Source organism: Canis lupus, chromosome 19, assembly GCF_011100685.1.
Source record: "Canis lupus familiaris isolate Mischka breed German Shepherd chromosome 19, alternate assembly UU_Cfam_GSD_1.0, whole genome shotgun sequence".
Lineage (NCBI taxonomy): Eukaryota > Metazoa > Chordata > Mammalia > Carnivora > Canidae > Canis > Canis lupus.
In genome coordinates, this window is record NC_049240.1 from 4,753,374 (window position 1) to 4,778,964 (window position 25,591).

General features: G+C 39.6%; 1 long non-coding RNA gene across 2 annotated transcripts in view; it reads left to right on the forward strand.

The window, feature by feature from the left end:
* The window catches only part of LOC111091096, a 151,432-nt gene that overhangs the window by 100,314 nt on the left and 25,527 nt on the right, over positions 1-25,591 (forward strand). Inside the window, exon 3 of one of the 2 annotated variants that reach the window (XR_005373891.1) lies at positions 16,184-16,302. The exons of the other annotated variant lie outside the window; for it this stretch is intronic. This is a non-coding gene — a long non-coding RNA (uncharacterized LOC111091096). The remainder of the gene's footprint in view (positions 1-16,183; positions 16,303-25,591) is intronic. 2 annotated transcript variants of the gene reach the window in all.

Consider the following 25,591-nt stretch of genomic DNA (forward strand, 5'->3'; position numbering starts at 1 on the left):
TGGATTGCCCCTGCAGTAGGTGGGAGGACAAAGCCTATTTCTTTTCTAATTAGTTAATTTCCAATTTCTATCATTCCTTTCTAACAAAGTCACACAGAGCAGGGTCGTGTGGGGGGAAATACACTAAACCGTTGAATTTCTAGTCACTCTAAGAAATCCATCCTACCTTGTTTTATTTAATAAGTATTTTTGAATTGCTAACTCTAAGACACTAAGATTGATGAAGCAAGGATAATAAAGTCATGTGACTGTTTTTGATGATCTGAAGTTATGATGTAGGATAAGAGAGGTGATCTCTGGCTGATAGTACATTAAGCTTTACAGTATAAACTAAAGGAATCATTCTAGATGTCTCTGGATGATCCCATTAACAAACCCCAATTCCAGTCTGAATTGTACATCCTGTGCACTAGTGTTGGTGTCCTGAATGCCAAAGGTGTTGCTGTTCATAATTGCTTTTGATGGTACTCAAGAGAGCACTATCTTTTCCTTCCTGGAACTTATCACCACAGTTTAACTCCTGGATCTTGACCTGGACCCCTAAGAAGGTCCATTTAACAATAGCTCATTGTAATGCCTCCTCTGTCAGGAGAGAAAATGGAATTAGTTAATCCTTTTAGCACTTAGACTTTTAAAGTGGAGGCCTGGGCAGCCCCGCAGGGGGGGGCTCAGCGGTTTAGCACCGCCTTCAGCCCAGGGCATGATCCTGGAGACCAAGGATCGAGTCCCACATCGGGCTCCCTGCATGGAGCCTGCTTCTCCCTCTGCCTGTGTCTCTGCCTCTCTCTCTCTGTCTCCTGAATAAATAAATAAAATCTTCAAAAAAATAAAGTGGAGGCCTATTTTTTTGGTGTACAGTAGACCAAGATTAAAGTGGAGGTGCCAACCCAACCACTCATTCTCTTAACAGTCACCTGTAGCCCTAAGACAAGATATGTTCACTTTCCAGATGTCCTTCTCTGGGCTGAGACTGGTTGACAGTGGGCACCATATCAGGCATCCCCTTGGACTGCAGCTTGTCTACTGCTGAGCACCTATCCAAAAGACAAAGAGCTGAATTGATTTTCAGAGCATCTTCCACAGGAGCCAAGTGTGTGCTACAGCCAGAGACCACTTTCTGGTCCTGGTACAGTGCTTTTTCTATCCCTCTAGCATCAGGGTAAGAGCCTGATCCTTGCTAATCCGCCTCTGTCAGGGTGGCCACGTCAGAAGGTGGCTAACTCCTAGCTGGCTTAGTCCTTCTACCTGAGAATGCTCTAGAAGCAGAGGCACTCCTTATTGGATGCTTTGTCCTTCCCAGCGAAGCAAAATGTGGTGGACGCCGAGATACAAAGAGAAAAGATCTATTGCCATTCATTTCCTTTTCTCGAACACATAACAAACTTAAACAGAATTTTCAGAATTTTCAAGATACTTATTTTCCTTTTTTCCAAAGGTGAGATAATCAAAACGGTATAAAGAAATTCCCTTGTGCCCTCATGATCTGTTACGGGAGATAGGCCTGTGATGATTGACCCTTGATGAATGGTGCTGTCGGGAAATGACAAGTAGCCCACTAGTTGGCACCTCCTCTCATGGAAGATCAGGATGTTTCCTCCTCCCGCTGAGATGCACTTGGCGGTTTCTCAGGGGGCACAAGATACTACATAGGGTTAAAAATGCGCTAAGTAGTTTTTAATTTCCGAATTTTATTAAAATGGAATTTCACCATGAAACAATAAAGGAGAATAAAAATATAATTTTAGCAAGTTTTTTAAAAAATCAAAATTAAAAAAAATGTTTCTTTTTGATCAGAAACTTCCTAGCTCACCTACTTTCCATAACACACCTGATCCCTTCACTGAGGAATTTACTTCCCCCGTCTCTGTGTTACTTGTGTAGCAATTTACAAAAGAAAAGATTTTCATAATTAAAGAGCCTTTTTTCCCCTATAAAAATACCCGACAGCACTGAAACAGGAGCCTCGTCTCCTTCTCTCCCTTCAAATCTTTCTCTATCCTTGATCATAATTGCCTAATTGCACCCATTCTTTATATAGCCCTCTGTGCCTTCTTAGCAGTTCCCCAGGTGGTTAGAAATGTTATTTGAAAGACACAGATACAGATGCATGTTATGCAATTAATAGGCCTTCACTAAGTGGAACCAATAGACCATTAAAATGAATTCGTGCTGTCCAAGCTCTCTCTCTCCATCTTTCTTTCTCTGGCAGTAACTTGACCCAATGGCTAAAGAGATATGAAAACCCTGCTCTTCAATTCCACTCTGTTTCAAGCACCAAGGAAGAACAGGGCACAGATAATGATTTCCTGCTCTCAGCGACAAATGTGCAAATGCTTCCCTCCTAAGCACGCCTCCTGTCGAGGCTCCTGAATTAGGAGTTGCACCATTTCCTATAGAAAATGGAATCATTTGCCTACTCCAACCCAGAGAGAGGCAGTATCTTGCAATAAATGGCCTGGCCGTATAAATAATAAAGTAAAAATGGACCCAAGGCTACCCGGATTTTTTGTTTGCGGGCAATGGGATAACTCTAAGCAATTTATGGCACTGTTTTCCAGCCAGAGTCCAGGGGCTATTTAGTTAGTAATGGCAATAACAGAAACGGCTTCATGTCAAGATGGAGTCACAAGTGCTAGGCAGAAAGAGGGCAACAAATATTAAAAGATGTCTAGTGCCAGCACGAGTTGCTTGTGCCTTGTGGTGCTGGGGAAACGGAGCAGGCCAGGAGCACCGGCGGTGAGAGGCCAACAGCTCAAAGCCCCTGCATCCCCAAGATCCTTGCTGAGGAAGGAAAGAAAGAATAATTTATGAGCACTGGAGGCCTGATCTGTTAACACATTGTTATTATTATTATTTTCTGTCAGATGGGGTAATTACTGACCTGACAATATTATGGATGTACCTCCAGAGCAACAAACATTCCTGGGGTGACGGCAGGAAATAGAGTGTTCAGGTTGCCAGAGTGACCAGTCCACTCTTGCAATGTCCTGGAGCAGAAAGGGAGACATGCTGGACTTCCTGAGAGGTTGACGTACGAGGGGGATATGCTCCCCAGAGACCTCTCCAACGAGTACGCTGCAGCAGATTTTTGAACCCTCCCAATATCACATTTTCCTTGCGAGATAATATGATTAGTGGCTTCTACTTAATGAGTGCTTGCAAGGTGCAAGCGTGCCAAAAGATTTATGTGCTTTATTTTATTCGATACTCATAGTGACCTTCTGAGGCAGGCACCATCATCATATAGATGAGCGAGGTGAGGTGTAGGAGGCTAAGTGACTGGGAAACACAGTTGGTACGTGTGGCATGAGGGGTCAGACCCAATTTTGTCTGATTCCAGAGCTTGAGCTTGAGCTATCATGCCGTATTGTCTCATGTATGAATAATAATACGACCACAAATAATAATTCTGGGATCTTCAGCTAACATTTCTTCAGTACTCTGTGCTAAACATTGGGCTAAATGTTTGAATGAAGCAGGGTAGAGGACCGTAACAAAAAACCACAAGGACTTAGTGTAATAACACAATACAATTTTTTTGAGTTTTCTTTTCTTCTTCTTCTTCTTCTTCTTCTTCTTCTTCTTCTTCTTCTTCTTCTTCTTCTTCTTCTTCTTTCTTCTTCTTCTTCTTCTCCTTCTCCTCCTTCTTTTTCTCCTTCTTCTTGTTGTTGTTGTTCTTGTTCTTCTTGTTCTTGTTCTTTTTCTTGTTGTTGTTGTTGTTGTTGTTCTTCTTCTTCTTCCTCTTCTTTTTTTTATCACCACATGTCACAGTCCAGCCAGGTTAGCAGAGGGTAGGTGTGTGGTATCATAAAGGGGTTCTACTTCATGTAGTCATTCAGAGACCCGGGCTTCTTACCAGGGAGTGTTCAACATGTGGACTCCAAAGTTATCACCCAAGGAAAGGGAGAGACAATGACAAGGATGCACCTGCTCTTAATTGCCTTAGTCTAGGAACTGACACACCCCTAGGACTCACCTAGCATTGGTAACTAGTTCCATGGCCCACCTAGATAAAAGGTTGCCCCCAAATGTAGAGTAACTATGGCCCAGGGACAGGAAAACATTTGGTGAGCAACCAATTCATCCCTGACGTGGCATTTTACCTGTATTAGCTCCCATGTCACACCAGCTTCATGAAATTATTATTCCCATGATGAAGATGAGGAAATGGAACAGGGAGGTTCCACTGTCTTAAGATCACACAGCCAATAAATGTTAGAGGTGGGATTATGAGAGAAAACTGATGAATTTCTCACACAACAGAAACAAAAATTTGTAAAAAGCCTTTCTTCAGTGTATTTATTGATCACTGAATGGAATCATCACCAGCATTTTTCTTTGCAGTCAGTCCTTATATCCAATAGCTAGCTCTTTATCTCTGCCCATTTAGTGTGGCTCTCCGAATGAGCTTTGTTCTTTCTTACTTCTGGGCCTTCGCAAGAGCTGCTGTTCCTCTGTTTCTCAGCTTGAATCACTCTGATGTATCCTTCATATCTCAGCTCAGATATCACTTCTTCAGTAACTCTCCTCTGATTTCAAAGCCTGGGTTAGAGATTCTTCTTGAAGCTTCCTTAGCATCCCAGATTTCCCTTAACATAGCATTTGCTGCACTACATTTTAACTTTTGATGAATGATTCAGTCTCCTTTGAGGTAGGCTTAGTTCCATTGGGGTGGAGATTTTGTTTAGCTTGTTTAGCTCTGTATCCTAGCATCTGAGGTGCCTGGCACATAGCAAGAGTTCAAGAAATATTTGTTAAATGAATGAACAAATAGTGACTCCCCCAGTATTCTGAACCTACCCTTACCCATCCATGATGGTTGCCTGAATAGGTTGCTATTCCTTCTCTTAGGAATCATCTGAGTGAGCCTGAATACTTAAATGTGGTAGGCACTGTATTAAGTCCCAGGCAGATACAAAGAAGAAAAACACTCATCCTGAAACTTTGAGGAGCTCCTAGTCTGGGGATAGATAGAGACCAGTAACAATGAATTATGATGTGGTATGATGCATGCTGCTAGAGTGGAACGTGGAAGTGAAGTTCTATGAGAGCTCAGGGAAAGGAATGGTTGGTGAAGAAGCTACGCAGGGAAGGGGATCTATGAGCCAGATTTTAAAAGATGTATTAAATAGAGACGGAAAGTAAGGTCATCCAGTGCGTAGTGAATCGCATCACACGGGATGAACCAGGAAGAAGATTTCCTTTTTGAAGAATACAAGAGAACAACCCAGTGGGCACATGATTTGAAGAGGTTTTTCATGAAAGAAGATGTAGGAATGGCCAATAACACATGCAGAGGTGCTCGACATCTTTAGACATGAGGATAAGGCAAATTAAGATCACGGTGAGACACTTCTATGTACCCACTTGAATGGTGAAGATTAAAGAGACTTACATACTGAGTGCTGGCTGGTGAGGAAGTGGAACTCCTGAGCCTGCACACACTGCTAGTGGGAATATAGGGATATAATCATTTGGGGAAAACAGCTTGGATATCTCTTATAGGATTAAACATATCTTTTCCCTATGTTGGGAATGACTCAGCCATTCCACTCCTAGATTTTTACCCAAGAGAAATGAAAATATATATCTTCCAAAAGATTTGTACACACATGTTCCTAGCAGATTTATTCATAATAGTCAAAAGCCTCAAGTAACCCAAATGTTCCTCCACAGGAAAGTAGATCAATGAATTGTAGTACATCTATATAAGGAACTATTTCTCAGGAATGAAAAGAAACTACTTACAAACCCAACAGCATGGCTGACCTCAAAGCATTATTTTGAGTCAAAGAAGCCAGATGCAATGAGTATAAGCTGTATGATTGCATTTCTATAATATTTTAGAATGAGAAAAACCAATCTATAGTGATAGAAAGGCAACTCGCAGTTGCCTGGGGTCAGAGGTTGGGAGTGAATGACTGTAAATAGGCATTAGTAAGAATTTGGCGGTGATGGAAATATTCTTGATTGTGCTAATAGTTGCACTGCTGCATGTATCTGTTAAAATATAAAACTATAACTTGGGTAGCAGAAACAATAAAGTCCATTACAAAGATTATTCTTGATTCAAGCAAATAGGACCTCTTGTTGATTCCCAAACGCCATGTGCTTTTCCCAACACCATGTGTATTAGAGTCTTTGATAACACTATTCCTTAGGTCAGGAATGTCCAGCCCGCCCCATCTTTGTTGGATGGACTTGTACCAACTTTACGTCACATCTTTTCAATGATGTCAATATATCTAATTAGATGATCTCGAGCTGCCTTGCCTCTGAAACTTGTAATTATTTTCTATCTTTCTTTCAGGCTTTTTTTTTCCTATTCTGCCTTGCATTCTACTTATTTGTGTCCCTAACTTGTATTGCTCTCCAATGATATATAAGCTGCCCTAAGGGCTGCTTACCTCCGGGAGCACAGTGCCCAACAATGCACGTGAGAGTGGGTGTTCAGTATAGGTTTGCAGACATCAATTAATTGCAATGAATTGTTTTGCAAGTCTGATCTGAGAGATGTGTAAAATCAGGCTTTTTTTTTGCACGTGGAGATACATTTGAAAAAGACCCACTATTTTTCACTGTTGTTCGTACCAGGTGTTCACAATGGAATCAGGAGGATTTGCCCTCGGATTAGATTTTAAAATTGAAACAGTTACATGTGAGTTGAGCCCAGAAAGGTATATGACAGCTTTATAGAGACATGTGGCGGTTGGGTTATGAAATGAAAGGGTTGCCATTGTAAACTATTATTTGTTCTGAGGAACTTCTAAAACAAAAGAAAAATAATTTTGCTTTTGTAAAACATGAAAGTTGATAGATGGTAATTATTTTCTGCTTGACTGCAATTATGACTTCATAACATAATACAGTATATTAATGACTAGGCTGTGTTAATTGGGGAAATAGGTATATTAAGAGTATCTATTAAATGCCAAATTCTATACAGGTATTTGTTATTTTAATAAGGGTTTTTTCATTTTTTTTCACATATATTACTTTATTTAACTGCATTTCCAGGTCTTATAAGTCTCATAAATTGCAAAGATATTTTAATCCTCAAGAATAATATTTTCCATAATTAAAAAGTTATTTGGACAGGTAACTTAACCTTAGTTTCTTTGCCTGTGAAACAGAGAATAATAAATGTTTCCCGGTGATGTATGGGTAGCAGATCGACGCCCAGGACTATCTTTACAAAGGATAAACCTTGATTCTAATTATCTACCTAACTCTTAGCCATGTAATTGCTATTGCATATAATTGTGCTTTCTCTCGCACCAGAATTCAATATATATGTTTATAAGGTTTAAGGCTATGGGTATTGGCTTGAATAAGGTGGTAAGTTTATAATGAAATGTATCAAGCAACAAGGAAAAATCGGATTGTCTATGAGATTTTAATACTGGTGATGTATTTGTATCCTTAACTCTAATGGAAATGGCATGAAATGTTATTTTTCCATGCCAGGACTTTTATCCTCAAAGCTAAAGAATTTGAGCAGTGAGTTTATAGCCTTGTCAATGCAGAGAATCAACTAATTGACAGATTTTTTAAATATAATTTGTTTCAAGAGATGTGAACCTTGAGATCGGAAAGATGCAAATGCTCTAACCTCTGGTTAGAGGAGAGAAAACTAACCCTATGGCTGGCTCTCCCCTAGTCTCCAGGGCTGTGGCTGTCCTGGCTATAAGGTTGCTAAAAGGTGTCCTATGTATTAAGTAGATGTAGACACAGATTTAAATTTTGGATCTCATGACTTTAGAGCCCAGACTTTTGGGGGGTTTATCAAGCCTTTGTGCGGTTCTCAGCATCTGTGTCTGTTTCTCAGTTGTGTTGAGGGATATCATCATATTATTACCCTTTGGGAGAGGATAGGAGAAGCTGGAGATCACAGTTAATGGCAGCTCCCTCACCTTATCTTTTTCATATGTTATGCTGAGTTTTCCTCATTGACATACCAGTGAGGATCCCGAGGTAATCCTTACGATGAAAATAGCCAATATTTATTGAGTGCCAGCGGTATGCTGAGCCCTTTATATACAATCCTATAAAAAGTAGGTATTATCATTATTCTCCCTTTTTTACAGGTGAGCAAACTGAGACTTGGGTTAAGTAAACTTAGTCAAGTGTACACGTTAGTAAATATTAGGATTCAAACCACAAGTATTTTCTTACTTTTTGGTCACTTAAAAATATATACTCTTTCATTGCTGCGATCTTTGGCCCTAAAATGAGATTAGAAAGAGCTGAACGTATTATCACAAATTCATCAAGCAGGACTTACGAACACCCACCCCTGATCTGAATAGCTTTTTGCTCAGGATGGGCAAAGAGAATTCATATACGGCCAAAGTGGGAAGGACTGCTTTTATGTTTCCATCTTCAAATTAAAGTTGGAGTCTTCTGAGGCTACATAAATATACAAATATCATCAATAGATTTGCCTTCTTAGTCTTTGGACTTGAAAGTCTAGTTTTAACAAAAATCTGTCAATGCATGTTTAATAGCTTCAACATATATGCACCCCATCTTCAGAATGTATAAGGTTATGATTTTACATATTTGTCACAAGTGGCTGCAGCATCCATATATTATTGGAGTGAGCTTTTCTAATGGGGATAAATGTACTGCACTGTGGACTCTCAAGATGGCAAGATACACAACTCATGCTCAGCGAAGCAGGGGGAAATATATTATCCCTCTGCCATGCTGTGACTTGCATATATTCCATTCGAGCTTCATGAGGGCATTAAATCCAGAGAGAGATCAAAAGAAAATACAGACACAGACTTCCACTGCTAGCTTTTACAGCACTTTCTGTTGGTTCAACGCTATTTGCATAGAGTGCAGAAGGCTCAATTGCTTCTTCAAAAGAGAAATTTTGTTAAAACATTATATTCTATAAGTTTTTTCTCTTACAAGTTACATTTCCCCAAATTGCCTGAAAATCCAGGGAGATTTTTAATAAATGATAACTCAAGGGAAAAAGTTCTACTCCAGTTTAATAATGATGGAATGCAGAAAAAAAATTTTTTAACTTGCTTACAAATTATCGCAGTAAGTTCAAAATTGTATTTCCTAAAGACATAATTTTCACAAGCCTTGTTTCAAATAATTGTTTTTGTCTGGCTTATTTCCTTCTATTCTTTTGGTAGTAGCATTTTACACACAAAAATAAAGGTGCCCCGGGTTAATTAATAAATTCTTTGGGCAGATACCGTTTGTTTTCTTCAGAAAAGCAAGACGAAATAAAAATAAACATAATGTGGGGAGAAACTTTTCACGAGAGTTATCATTTTCAATTTTTGCATTCTGCATAGTACAGTGGACTGTTCAAGCCATTGAAATTGTGGGGCACAGTGAGGGTTCCAGAGGATTGTAGGAAGCTCTCGGCAGCACCTCTTTGCTCCACATACCAGACTAATCCTGGTGTCAGAACCAGAGAGATCAAGCATTGTGATCGCCTACCTCTGTGGAAATGTAAGTGTGAAGAGAGGTGTTAAAGCTCTGGATAGAAATCCTCTTGGCAATGCTAAACGAGCTTCAGGATGGCATTAAATGAAGGGATTAAAGCCAGAAATTTTGCATTCTAGCCATTGTAGATTTTATTTCTGTGACCTCTGAAACAAAGAGATGACATTGCAAGTGAGAATTTTTCATTTGCACAGGAAACCTGACAGTAGCTTTAGTCTGGAAAAGAAAGCTGAGGTTGAGTGTCTATTGGTCATGTTTAAGTTCAATGGCATGATAGACAGTTCTCTCTCTCTCATTGCAGAAGGCTGGACGTTTGGGGCTCTACGGAATTGCTAGGGACTCAGGTTCTCTCTACCTGGCTGCTTTGCCTTTCTTAGGATGGTTCAAGATGATGGCTGGAACTCTAGCTAACATGATGAAAGGACTGAAAGAGCAGATAAGGAGTACATGGCATGTTCTAAGGGAGTTTCCTAGAACCTGCCTCATACAATTTTTCTTTACGTTGCATTGGCCCTAACTTAATTCCACCATCACACATAGCTGCAAAGGAAGTTTGGAAACATAGTTTTAATTTGAGGAGTCTTCTGCTCAGCTAAGAATCAAAAATCCTGTTACTGGTCAAAAGGGAAGAAAGGATATTGGTGTGGTAACCTCGTCTCTTTTATAATGAGATTAAATAATTGCTTAGGATCATACAGTTTGCTAATTGGAGAGATTAGAAGTAGGTCTCCTGATGGTACAGTGCTCTTTGAATCAAAGAAAATGACCTTCTCAGCTCAAAGAGGAACAATTTATGTATAGACGGAAATGAGAATAAAGGCCATTATGAATTTAAAGTTACATTGGAAAGTTTGGTTTTAAATGTTCTTTTAAGGGCAGCCCGGGTGGCTCAGTGGTTTAACACCACCTTCGGCCCAGGGCCTGATCCTGGAGACCTGGGATCGAGTCCCATGTCGGGCTCCCTGCATGGAACCTGCTTCTCTCTGCCTGTGTCTCTGCCTGTGTCTCTCTCTGTCTCTTGTGAATAAATAAATAAAATCTTTAAAAAAAAAAAGAATATAGAGATAATATCCAAATTTCCCATTCAGCAGTACGGGGGAAGCAGTAAGAGGCAGAGAGTTACTTAACTTGTGACTACCAATCTGCACTCCCTGGAGGGCTGTTAGGTCCCTTGGCCAACTCCACCACTCTGAGAAGCTGTTTCCCATGCTTTCTCTCACTCCCCTAGCATTTGATACTCTTACATCACTGTGGACTGATGACCTTACCTGCTATTTCACTAAGAGAATAAAGACAAACACAAGAGATTTTCTGCCAGTTTCCGCCATCCCAGATCCCCTTGGCACCGGATCCATACACTTGGCCTTCCTTTCATTGCAACGGATGAACAGTCCTGTTTCTTCCAAGGTCCAAGTCTACATGGATCCCATCCCTTCTTCCTTCTCAAGGGCTTTGCTCCTGCAATTACATTCTCTTTCTCGGGCATCATTCTTTCTTTCTACAATCATTCCTACCCATATTCAAAGATATTCTAAAATCTCCCCTGACAAAGTCACCCACTCTCGCTCAGATTTCACATCCCCTCTCAGGCATTTTCTTTTCTCACTGAAAAGGTTTTATGTTTTATATATTCATTCCTTGGCTCTTTCAACTTCAGGCTTTCATCTCCAGCATGCCACTGAAATCCTTCTTACTGAGGCTACAAATGGTTTCTATCTTGCCACATTCCATGGGCATTTCTCAACCTTGATCTCACTTGACCTGTTAGTAGCACTTGATCCCATTTTTCATGTCTACTCTCTGGAAGTCTATTTTTTACTTGGTTTGGATAGCTCTATTACTCTCTTGTTTTCTTCCTATGCAATGGCTGTGCCTTCCCATTCTTCTTTGTTGGCTCACCTCTCTCTGACCTAGCGATTTTGGGGGTGCTCTAGGATTCAGCCTCTTCACGGTTTCTTCTCCTTTTCCTGGTCTTTATCTCTAGGTGATTTCACTCACTATTATGGCTTTATATATTAGCTATATCAGGGCGGTTCTGAATTTACATCTTCAGCCCTTTCCTTTCCTCTGGGCTCCACACTTGTATATCTATTCCCTCCTCGACATCTTGCCCTGGATATCTAAAAGGCATTTTTAAATTTAACATCTTCAAAGGGGAACTCTTGATTCTCATTTTTCCCAAGCATTTCTTGTTCTCATTTCAGTAAACAGCACTATCATTCACAAAATGAATCAAGTCAAAAACTGGGAGTTATCCTTGATATCTATCTCACAAACCTCATATTTAGTATATTGGAAATGCATAATCTCTAACTTCAAAATATATCTAGGACTTAATCAGTTTCTTCGTGTTCACTGTTACTTTTCCTAGTCCAAGACCCCCATTTAAACTCCTAATTGGTTTCTTTGGCTTCTAATCTTGCCCACACTATGTCAAGAGCTTCAGAGTTATCTGATTGACATGTAAGTCCCTTTTCTGCTCAAAATCGTCCAGTGGATTCATTCAATCAGAATAAAAACCCAGCTCCTTACTATGGTCTTCAAGGCTCCATTGGATCTGCCCTCTTCCTGTCCACACAATCTCATCTCTTGCCACACTCTCAGCTCTACCACACTGGCTCTTCAATTCCTCAAAAATTGCTTGTTGCTTAGCTTGTTGCTACTTTAGGACCTTTGAGCACATTATTTTCTCAGCTTGGAGAGTTCTTTCCCAAGATACCTGTAAGGACTGCTCTCGAATTTTATACAAGTCTTCATTCCAATATCACTTTCTCAGATGGGCCTACTGTGGGTAGGCACTCCACCTTCCCATTGATCCCCCTGCCCAGGGTTATTACAACTCACAGTGCTTATTACTACACAATGTTGCATTACATGTACACAGGATTTTTTGGTTTCTTTATTGTCTGTCTTCCCTGCAGTGTTAAGTTCCGTGATGGTGGAAGTTTTGTGTTGCTTACTCTTTTATCCTCTGTGCCTAGAAAGGTTCAAGGATGGTGTGTTCGTGTGTGCGTGTGCGTGTGTGTGTAATATATGACTGACAGATTCTGAAGCCTTGGAAAGACGTTGGTCACTTATCCGAATAAAAATAAAAACTTATTTCTGTTTTCATTTAATCTGTGCTGAGCTGCCTAACCTTTATGCCTTTCCTCTTTCTGGAAGAACAAATCAGTATGCAGTGAGATCAAGAGCAGTTGGGAAGCAAAGGTCAATCTGATGCCTACTCTGTAAGCTTTGCATCTCAAAGATGGCATTGTGGCCAGAAACAGATCCATTAGCTGCTTGAGCACATGCTACACTTCAAACACTGAAAAATAGGAAGAATTATCTTCTGAATCAAGCAATTCACTAGAAAGCCCTGGTTGCAAAAGGAACATGTGCAAATTTCATCTTTTCTTTCAAGCTCATCTCTATTTCACAGAGGCATCCATTCCACACTTTCGAAATGTATTGGGTTTGAAAATCATTCTCAGAATGTTCAGAGTTGCATCAAGGACACCTGGGGGTGGGGGCAATGTGGTTAAGCAGAAAAAGAGACTCAGAGGACCAGGAGAATTTGTTTCTGGCATCCATTTAAAGTCTTTTTTTGTGTGTAACAGCATTACCTGTGGCACCCATTCCCCCTCCATTTACATAAAAAGCAACATGCATACTTTTCAGCCTCAAGCAACTCCTGACAGGTTTTGGCTGGATAAGTTGAAGGAGGGTGAATCACAGCCACTTTTAGGGGGAGGTGAAAACAGCTGTTTAATACCAGAAATGCTATCCTGCCAGAGGGGAAAACATGTTTCCTATGTGTGCATAAGTGATCCTGGGTATTAGGAACTTTGTTTCCTGTCTATTATGAATGCCTCCACTATGGATAGGGTTGACAATATTCAGTTAAGTTGTTTTATTCAAGTTTTGTGAAACAATTCATGTCAGTCCTTTTATGCTTCTAACTGAAAAGAACCACTCTTTGAAAAGTTCCACGTACATTTAGCTCGAGGTGTGTAGCGCCAGCTTTGGCCTGCATTCTGTGATTGCTTTCATCCCATTGTAGGCAGAAATACAAAAAGTATTAAATTTGCCTTTGGCAAAGGGCCAATTTAGTGTTCAAGCCCCCGGATACCTGAATGCCCTTATCACCACCCCTGGATGGCTTGCTAATCTGTCCTGAGTTGGCTCTGGACCCGGCCTTTCCTTTGCCACTCCTTTCAATCCCTTTGTGAAAACAGAATCTATCCATGCCTAGCTAATGGAAGGAAGCCCTAACAATCAAACTGATGCAAATATATCAAGGAATCAAAAACAATTTAATGTGTATTTCCCATGGATGCTAATTAACAGCAATAGGGTATTTAGTTTGGGATTTTAGGCAAAAGGTATTTTGGGCTGGGACAGAGGAAGAGTCAGTCCCTAGAAATGCTTTCATTTTATATAGGTGACCACTTCCTCAGCTCACCAATTAGATCGTCCTTAATATTTTAAATCGAGCCCCGTTGTGTTTGACCATTATCCTTCTAATTAGGCTCGACTCAGACCTTTAACATAAATTTGGCACCATCACACTTGGCTCTTGAATATTTTTGTTTAATTTCTTTCAAATTTTTACTTATAACATTGATAGATGTTTTTGGAAAGTCAGTGAAAAATGTTTCTTTGTAAATTTGGCCCAAGTCTCTGACTTACCTAGACAGAACTGTTAGCTTACAAATACCTTATTATTTTTTAGACAGCAGCTGCTCTTTGGACAGAGCAAGTAACTCACCTGGAAGAATTTCAGTAAGATCAATGGAGCATTCTTTGAAGAAACAAACCCATCTAAGCATAAATCTACTATTTTTAGTATTGGATCTGAAATTCCTCTTCTTCTAAGTCTTTGGCCATGAACTCTGTTAAAACAGCCCGCTCTTCAAACCATAGATTATTTGGAGCTTTCATATTGGACTCCCCCCTCCCCTGATCTTGAGGGCTAGAAGGCAGTGTGTTTTATTTCAAGTTTCGCAATATGGACAAGAGCAGGATGATTTCTAACTGAACTAAATCCCTATTGTCATTTATTTTTATGATAATAGTAAGATCTGTGAACATTTCAGAGGCTTTGGGATAAAAGAAAATACCGTTTTTAACTTTCACTACACTTGCCACTTGGGGACACATATTGTTCATTCTCTCTTAAGAAATCACCTAAATAGATTAAGTGCTCCATATGGCTTTGGAGAAATGGAAAATACTGATGGAAAAGGTGCTGGTGACCACACAATACACTTGCAATTGCCATTTAGCTTATCCCTTTGTAATCCTCTGTTCCACCTCACTGAGGCTGGTAATGTGAAAACCAAACCAAGTGCCCCCAACGCTCAGCACGGGGGATTGCTGAACTCATCACACCAACCCCAATGGCCTCCCTCAATCCTTTTCTCAGGCAGGTGGATGTGATCTTTTTATGGACAGAGAACGCCACTGGGGGGCTCCTCACCCTTTTTTATTCTTTGAGGCAGGGGATGCAGATGAGACATCAGTGCCTGCTTTTGCCCTTTCTTTGTTGGAAAGAACTTTGTTGGAAAGAACGTGGTTGGCTGTTAGACGACATGATGGTCAGTTGCAAGTGGCTGAAACCTTGGTACCCCAAGTGAGCTCTGGACCAGCAGGATCAGCCTCGCCTCGCTTGAAGGCGAGTCAGAAAGTCAAAATCTGAGGTTCCAACCCAGGCCTTGTAATCCGAATCTGCATTTTGACAAGATCCCTGGTGACTCACACATGCACGAGGGTTAGGTTTGAGAAGCACAGCCCTAAATTGCTTCATTTATTTCCCTTCAGCTTCCAGAAAAGACTTTAGTAGGAAGTGCCACAGGCATTACATTTCTCACTTGTCCCTTACCCTTCGTGTTCCCAGGTAGGGAAGTACAGTCTTCCTTCTCTGCCTTCCGCCCTGGTTTAACAATGGAAACCTTTCAATTTCATGTTTAGGTGTCCTTTTATACTTAATAGTTGATCTTGGGGAAAAGAAATCAATATTTGCCCACAAGTCATTCCTTTTCGGGCCTGTTTCAAAAGAAGAAAAGGATTGATGAATATTCTTCGCCTCTGCCACAGCCTTTATAATGCTGCAAATCTCTTAGGTCAGCAGAGAATCTATGATGACTACTAAAGTGTACAAATACCTTTTGAAAAGGCATTGCAAAAATTCTTACCTAAGGCATGCCTCTCTATTCCTTCACTGTAGCAGCTCACACAAAGACAACCGGGGCAGGTCTTCAAAGGGGGCAGTTCTCTGCAGAGAGCAGCTCGATGGGATTGGCAACAAAGGACTTCTCCAGATCAACAGCAGCTTGCTGACACTACAGTGGGTTGGGGGATTGAAAAAAAAAATGATTAAAACACAATTAAGATGCAATAGCAGTAGTGGTGAGATCCTGTGGGGTCTGTAATGGGGTCCAATGGAAGGAGAGGAATGAACCAGCAGTTTTATGGAGATTGGAATAGGAAGCTGTTGAAGTTGACGGACCGAAGTGGTGTTTCTTTTTTCTATTCTTGGAAATAATAATGATTTATCCCCACAGATATCAGTAAACACACAAAATTTACAATGCCACTTAATATATTGCTACGAAATTTTAAAAGAATTAAGTTGAATAACTTATTCTGTACTCCAGTAAATGTAGTTCCTTAAATTCAGACTGTTTTTGAAGTTTCCCAGTTCAATTAATATAATTTCTTTGTGCAGGGCCAGACACTGACTCTTCTAGCAACAAACGACCATGTGAGATGTGCTTTTATAAGACTTGCTTTCAGAATGCTTATCACATCAATATTCCCTACTGCCAATTTGGAAAATAATTAAAGGTATTAAATTCTTTACAGATATTTGGAAAAAAAAAAAACAACAAATAGGACAGGACTCCCTGTCAGGAGATGACAGCTTGGGACAGGAGTGTAGGTAAAAGTAGACTTCCCGTGGAAAACATTATAACCTCGACATATGGTCACACACATTGTACACGGTACAACTCCAGGGGGTGACATTTACGTGGCCTCCATGAATGTCATTCCACAGTCACAAAACAATGCAGCAGCTATGAATCTTGTCATGTTCCCAATATACTCCTTGTAAACTAGTTTCACTCATTCCTGGTAATATTTAAAATTCTCTAGTTAGCCTAGAGCCACATAAAGTTTATAGAGTAGCTCCAAAAAAATGCTCCTTATGTAGCCAGCCATTTGATGTATGAAAGGAATCTGATGAAGTTAAAAGCTAGCACTATTATTTTTTTTAATGGGAAAATGTGCTGGAATGTGGTTTTGGAACCGTTTCTCAAAATTACAGTTGTGAACTGGCATTTATTTAAATACACACATTCGAATGGTATTTATAAGAAAACACGTTACCGATGTTACTGTCATATGTGGGTTGGCGGTGTGGGCTCTGGAGTCCCCCCAGGTGGGACAGCATCCTTCCTCTTTCACCATTGACTTCGGCCATCTTCCTTTCTTCATCTGAAGTGTGAGGATGACCATAGTGTCTACACACTTCATACAGTTGCTCTGAAGATGATATGAGATGATACAAACCCCACTAAGTAGCATCCAGCATAGAGTCTAAATAAATGTTAGGGACCATGAGTCGTAAGCTAATGTTCTTAAGTCTGTACTGGCCTCTTCCTAATTTTTCTTGGAGGTTTTGAAGCTAACCAGGTTCCCATTTAGCAATATCCTGGAAACATAAAAGGAGCAAAGAATTACACAAAGGTGTATATTTGCATTTACAAGGAAAGGATTCTCTGAGGGAAAATAGTAAGTCTTACTCTAGTCATCCCCTACCTCTGGAGTCTGAGTTAGAAGGAATGAGATGAATGTCACTGAAGAATTTTGGGCCTTCATTGGGCCAGCTGTTAAAACTCCTGCCTTTTCATTTCTTTTCTTTAAAAAAAAATTTTTTTTTAAGATTTTATTTATTTGAGACAGAGAGAGTGTGTGTGTGTGTGTGTGTGTGCAAGCGAGGGGGATGGAGAGCAGAGGGAGAGGGAGAAGCAGACTCCCTGCTGAGTAGGGAGCCTGAGGATGTGGGACTGGACCCCAGGACCCTGGGATCATGACCTGAGCCGAAGGCAGATGCTTAACTGCCTGAGCCACCCAGGTGCCCCTCATTTCTTTTCATGATGACAGGATGAGTAGGGGCTCTGATAGCCATGCATGCTGCCCACCAAACGTGTAGATGGTTCTCTTTAGCACATGGAAGAATCATGTCCCCCCCCCCCCCCCATAAACTTAGGTGATCCATGGGGTTGCTTTGGCTAAAGAAGTGTGAAAGAACATGATTTTGAGGAAGAATCGTTAATGCTGAATACTTGGTTAATTAAGCCCTTGCTCCCACCTGCTTTAGTGATTGTATAAGATGAGCTCAGGTGGAGCAGCCAGTGGCTTGGATTCCTGTGAGACATTAAGGAGCAGAGGCCCCTGTCGACCCATTTTGGACGCATAGCATGAGCCAGGTACAGAGCTCTGTGGTTTCAAGCCACTGAGATTTTGGAGGTTGCTTGTTGTTGTGGCATCACATGCCCATTCGAATTTCTCCAAGGAGCCTTGTGAGGGCATCACACAGTGCTGCCTCTGAGCTACACTCTAAGAGCTACTGATTATGTGCTGGTGATGGTCCATGTGTGGTGCTCCTTGCAAATATCATTTTTCTAATTTTTTTAACACATCATATATGTAGATAATATATAATAAAGCAGCCAGTTTATATGTTTTGAACATTTAGTAATACATAATAAGCATTACTTATGAAAATGTCAATCATTCATGATCTTAAAAAAATCAACATTTGATCTTTATAAATTAATCTTTCTTAGTTAAGTCTAATATTATTGAAGAGGAACTGAGGTAGAAGAGAATATTAAAATCTACACAAAGAGATTCTTTCCCTACAAAATGGCATTGAACCAGTATAAAATTGTTATTGATTTTTGCATATTATTTACGGTGTTGTACGAAGATGACAAACATGGAATGCAGCAATGATTGCTGTATTTTGAATGCTACTCAGCCCACTTTAAAGAAAACAGAAAAATGTCTCACAAAGAAACTTTGAAAACTAGTAAGTAGAAAACACGACTACTAAGAGATTCATGGGATTAGAAAAATAATAATGTTTAGAAAACAATGAAGGTGTTGTTCAATTATATCTTGGACAGAAAATTTGTATTTTATGTACTTTAAAAATATTCCATAGCTGATTGAAAAGTAAAACTAGAAAGAAAAAATCATAGATTCATAACCAATCATTTCTCTCCTAAAACAAATTTGATTAGGAAAATAAATATAAATGATATGAGAAATTAATATATTTTCAATGACCAAACCAAAAATATGAAAAGGAAAACAGGCTATTGATTTATCAGAAATTAAATTCTGTTTTTCCAGGGCAGATGAAATCCCTATATTCACGGATCACATCCACTTTGATGTATTTTATAGGAATTTGTTCTTAAATTCTAGTGTTGGTTTAAATATTATTCTTTTTTTTTTAAATATTATTCTTGATTATTCTGTTACCTTAGTGATAGAAGATAGATGTAGCAAGGGTTAGATGAATTTTTACTCACTAAGATTTGTAGTTTTGATAACCTGTTAGGGATAATACTGGCTTATTTACTCAGTGACCCACATGGAATGTTTTCTGTGTTTTGTAAGGGCTATTTCATTTAATCATCCTTTTCCATTTCAGAGATGAGAAAACTGAGCTTCAGAGAGGTTAAGGAAAGCACTGAAGCACACAGTTGCAGAATTGCTTCTGTGGGCTGCCTTAAAAAATGTACAGCTGATTTCAATTTTCATTACAGCATCTATGTGATGATGTGTGGATAAGAGGAAAATAGAAACATGGCACCGATCATCTGGTCCCCATTCTCTCGTCCCTTGACTCTAAGAAGACTAATATATCTGGTCTTCCGTAACCTTTGGATGGAACCATTAATGGCTACTTTGGACCTTACTCAGAGGCTCAGATCCCTATCTTTCCCACCCTAGAGGGGGGAAGACATGGAATGTTGGGTTCTAGGATATCTTAATGGAAGACCCTATTGTAATTATGGCAACTCAGTATGTGTGCCTGAGACAGCATGTGTGCCTTCAGAAAGGTATAGAGACTTCCTTAAATTAACTTCCATACAAACTACCTTTTATCACATTACATAACCAACCTTCTCAATCACCTTTTTATTTATTAAGTTTAGACTTTCTTATATCTGATGACAAAAATTCAAGCAGTTATATAGTGAAACTATGTGCCAGACAACAATTCCCTTTCAACAGGATTGTCTTTTTGTATGGTTGGTTGTTCAATTATTTGAATATTTGATTGCATTTTATTTGATTATTTCTAAAAAAAATTATTTGAAAAGGAAAGCCGGAAAATGTTAAACATAATGATAAAGCAGAAATGGCAATCCTTTGACCTGCTGAAAGTGATAAATCTTCAGTCCAGGTACTCATTGACCTTAAGACAGCTTCTATGTATCAGCCTAGATGGATTAAAAAAAAAAAAAAGAAGAAGAAGGAATATATATTTCACAAGTATAATCATACTACTCGTAACAAAATCATGCTTTTGTTGTCTATGAAAGTGTGCCATGAGCCAAATATGTTTTTACATACTGGTATAAATGTTGAATGGAGTGACTGGCTTGATCATTTATAGACTTCGAATATAGCTACTGAAATATATTTATTTATATTTACTTTCCTCCAGAGAGAAAATAAGTTCTACAGAAACTACAAATGTGGGTAGAAATGCTGTCTTGTTCCTAGCTGCATCCACAGCACTAGCTGTGACAGAAAAGACACCAGCTCAGAGTAGGTGCTCATTAAACATTTGGGGAGCACATGAATGAGGAATTACTGCTTTACATAATTACACTTGTTATGTTTATACACACCCATGCCTTCCTATGCTTATTTAAAAAAAAAAATTATCCTTCAGCCTTAAAATTATTCTTTGCTTAACTCATTTTTCTACTCTGTGCTTTCAGACTCAATTATGGTTATTAGGAATTTATTGAACTTAAAAATGCACTAGATGGTTGATGGCTGTGGTATCCTGCCTTTAAAACCACTTTTTCCTGCAGCCGTTCATATACTTTTATAAAATTCACCCCGATGTGTGTGCATGTATGTATTTTTAAAGCAATTCCCCGAGGTTTAGTCTCTAAATCTTTCTCAGCACATTGTTAGAGCCAATGACTCCAATGAAGAGTTTCCTGGGTGAGTTCAGAGAGCATCCTGTCAGCTGGCTTTTGATTTTCAATAAAATCCGAGTTCTCACAGCTAGTTTTCTTCCTGTCCAAGGGCTGGTGGGCCAGCATAATTTCAATAGCCATTACTGCCAGGCAGCTTCAGCAATGCAATGTCATTGAGCGACAGTGCAAAAACAAGGTTTTATCACCCGCTCTAAGTCTTTTACCACTCTGGTTTTCTCAGGAGCATTCCGTTTCACAGAAAAGCAGAAAACTTAAAAAGCACACCGGATGGGCTCCTCCGTATGTGTGCAGATGGGGAAAGGTTGTATAGACCCCATTGAAAAAAGAACAGTACAGCCCACACATTAAAATCCTATTGACTTTCTGTTAATTTACCTTGAAACTGTGGAGGGGGTGAAGAAAAATATGAAAGTAATATTCTCTGATTTAAACCAGGGAGTTTAGATGATCGTCTTTGAGATTATGTAGCGTTGAATCGGCCACCTGAAATTGCTGGGATCAGTTGAGGATATATTCTAGGCCAGGGAATCATAGATTCTGAAGTTCAGCCTGACTTTTTCCTCTTTCCCTTGTTTTAGCACCCTTTATGTAACAGAATTATTTTTCATGTAAAACTGCAGGCATCTTAACTGCACCCTCCCTGGATAATCCATTTCTCTCTCTTCTCCGTGTCTCATTTTATCTGTTTCTTTTTTCTTCCCTTTCCATTCAGGGCCATACATGTATGGCAGCTATTTTGCTGGAAAGAACATTGCATTGTCTATTTTGTTTTAAATTTTAAATGCTCAACTTGAATTCCTGTCCCTTTAGACATCATGTAAGAATGGTACGCGTCGGAGTTTTAAGATATAATTTCTTTTCTCCTCTCTCCCCTCCTTGTCTCCAGCAGCCCTGTAAAATAGCTCATTGCTTTGCATTTCTCAACCATTCAAGTGTTTATAGAATCTAACGATCCTGATCTCTCGCTTCCTTTTTATAAGCAGAAAATGATAGCTATATATGGCACAGTTCCCAGGGAAGCTGCATGGAAAGGGACAGACAAACTGATGCCAGGGTCTGGAAGAGAGCCATAGGTATGTGCTTTTAAGGGAGTTGTCCCATCAACTCAAATGCCACGTTTAATGGCATAAGGGCAGTTCAACTTCATTTTCTGAGAGAAAAGAAATTTGAATGATGCATTTGAAAATTTCCCTGATCAATCTCCTTTTGAAGTTCAGCATAACTGCACAGTAGCTCCATAGCAAAGGGAAAAAAAAAGTAATGCCAAATGAATTAAACAGACCCCAGTGGGAAGTGAGAGCTACTAAACAGGACAATTGACCGTGGAGAAACAAAGCCAAATATGAATAGTAATTAGTAACTTATTTTTCTGTGTAGGGCTTATTTTTCAGCAGTAGGGCTGTGGCCAGAGAAATTGATTAAAATCTGATAGAATCTTTCTAGCACTAGATTTGTATTTCTTTACGTTATAAGATTATATTCGCTATGTCCTTTCTGGGATTCCTGGAAAATCCCAGCATCTATAGCTTCAAGTAAAGAAGATCAGTCAAAAATCAGGAGAACTGAGGTGCAGTGGGTGGGAAGACCCTTGGATTCGATTCAGGGCTGGAGATTACAGGTGGTGATCCAAACCTAGACAGGGAATGTGGAATTGGGGCCCACTGGGAAGTCAGGCAGCAGGCCCTGACAAAATTCATGTGATATTGCCAGTAGTTACATGGCAGGCCCAGTTCTAGGGACTTTACATGATTTATTTCATTAGTCCTCATACAACTGTGGAATATGACTATTGTCCCCACTTCACAGATGAAGAAACTGAGCCTGGAGAGCTTAAGGAACTTGCCTGAGGTCACATGGGAAAATAGTACCGAGGTCAAAGTTTGAGCCCATGCTCTTAACTCCTACATTGTCCTTCCAGAAGACAAAAGCTTCAAGGAGACCTAGTCTAGAGTCTAGAGAGTGACTCCCTCGGAGACTCAAGTTGGGGTATATGAGAGAGGTTATCTGGGAAGCATTTGGCAGTGAGTGACAGCAGCATACAATTTAAACACACTGATTGCCTCAATAACTCCAATTTCAGAGTTGTGATCATCAGGGCTGAGTCCTGACTCACTTCTCTGTGATTCTTTGGGCTCTGTCCTCCTCTCAGTGATGTGACTACTGCAGTTTTGGATCACGTATCAGCTCAGAACATATCCAGCTAGCAGACCAGAAATAGCTGTTTTCTAATTCCCAGAGGAATGAGGAAGAACTTCCTCAGATGGTTGGTGTAACCTCTGCCTGTATTTCAGTATCTGAACTCGGTCACCTCCTCGCTGCTTATCTAGTCACTGACAAGGGGCATGGGATTGCACATGGATTGTCAGAAGCTTGGGCGGGGCCAATTTTCCTGAGCCAGTTGACACCTGGGTACCTAAAGAGAATAGCAGATCTCTGAAGGAAAGGAAGAGGAATAGGAGTGAGGTGGACACACACATGGTGGTCTTGGATCTACTGATTACCATATAAATCCAGGGGCCTACTTCTTAGAACTGGTAAAACTGGACAGAGCCTGATTCCAAGCTCAGTTTCTTGGTTTATTTTATTTTATTTTTTAATTTTTATTTATTATTTATGATAGTCACACACAGAGAGAGAGAGGCAGAGACACAGGCAGAGGGAGAAGCAGGCTCCATGCACCGGGAGCCCGATGTGGGATTCGATCCCTGGTCTCCAGGATCGCGCCCTGGGCCAAAGGCAGGCGCCAAACCGCTGCGCCACCCAGGGATCCCAGTTTCTTGGTTTAATACACACTTCTAGGATGGAGCTACAAACAAGATGAATTAGATGCTGTACCACTTACCCACCAGCCTTATCTCCCTTATGCTGGCAAAAACCAGTTTGAAGAAGTGGCCTTGGTGAAGCAAAGGTAGAAAGTCAAGTGGGCATTCCTATGACTGGTAGAGCCAAGTTGATTATTACAAAATGAGGCTGAGCATTTAGCATGTCAAGCTTGCAGGCCTAATTTACTTTCAATACCATATATAATGCTCTCTTCTGTTTGCAGTATTTCTCAAAATTTATTTTTATTATTGGGTCCTGAGGCTTTATTTAGGGAGTGAAATTTTATTGACTGATTTTAGGATTTTTCCTAAACACAACTGTGAAGTTGGTAAAATGTTTCTTTGGTCTCCAGGATTGTGCTTTGGGCAGTAGTGGCAAACAATGTCCCACCCTGCCACTCCTGCCTCCGAGTTCCATGGCAGACATCGATCATTTATCCTCTTTCTTGTTGAGCATGGTTGCAGATCGAAATTATTCTCTATTCAGTGCTCAAGGCGGCCACTGCAGAGCTGGCACAAGAAGCGGAAATTATTTCACATCCTTGCTCGGGGAACTCTGTCTCTGACAGGAAGCATGGGAGAGTGGAGGAATATTCTCGAACTATATATCAAACAAGTAACTCAGCTTTGAATCAGACACATTAGGAATCTAACAAGCTTGGGTTTGAATCCATGTTTTGCCACTAACTAACCTGGCGACTTAACTTACTTCCCTGAGGCCGCTTCCTCTCTCTAAAGTGAGATTAATGATACCAATTTCCTAGGCTATTTGGTGATATTAAATGCGATGGGATATGTACTATTCTTACCAGATTGCTTGGCTAAATTAGTTCTTGTTGCCTTTCTATCAAAACCTAGACCAAAGAGATGGTATGATAAATTAATGCAGAATAGGTAACATGCAAAAATATTTGCATTTTAACAGGAAAGTCCCATTCATAAGAGGAATTAATTGTTGTAGTGTTTTATGTTTTATTTAGGGGTCAAATATTTTAAGCTGGAGCTTCCTTTTCTCAAACCTCTCAGACCATCATTGGTTCTATCTAAAGACACAGCTTGATTTTAGTTTCCAAAATGTCAAACTTGGCAGAGACTATGTTTTAGGGAATTACAGAGGGAGGAGAATCCATAATCTTTGCCCTTGAGGAAGTCAAACCAGAAGAACACAGTGACAAATAAACATACTGTAGAATACAAATAACTAAAGCCTGGAAATATACCCACATATGCTAAATTATAGCTCCATAAATGTATTCACTTTAAAAATATCTGCATAGGCAGACAGATCAATGGAACAGAATAGAATCTTAAGTAGGTCCAAATACTTCAGGGAATCTAGTGTATGATAGAGGTAGCATTTTAAATCAGCAAATAACAATAGATTATTTAATAAATGGTATTAGGAAAGTTTTTAGCCATTTAGGGGGAAAATGGATCTGTATGCTTTAAAGAGAAAATAGAAAACTGTAGAAGTTTTATAGGGCATCACAGCAAAAATTTTTAAGTAATCTTGGAGTAAGACCTTCTCAAGTCAGAAACAACCTTAGTAGACATTCAAAAACAAGAGTGATAGAGATAAATTTTGCTGTAAAATATGAAAATTTTCTGTTTGGAAAAGTACAGTAATTAAGGGCAAAAGACAAAATTGAAAAATCTGAACATGTCCAATCATGTTCCAAAAAGTTTATACCAATTTTTACCACACCTGAACTGTATATGCACCTATATCTTCAAAATGTATATACAAGCTTTTTATATATCAACAAGAAAAATACAACAGATCTCACAAAATAGGCAAAGAATGTGAAGAAAGAGTTGAGAGAAAAAAATCTCTTTAGGCATATTAAAATCTTCAGTCTCTTCATAATTAAACAAATGTAAATTCAGAGCATGATACAGTTTTCACCTGTCAGGCTGGTGATAGTTATAAAATTTGGAAATTCGTGGTGGGTGATAGAGTGAGGATAAAGGCATATATACAGTGTAGAAATGGTAAAAATTGGTTTTGCCTCTTTGGAATGCAACTGAACAGAATCAAAATTTAAAGTATAAATC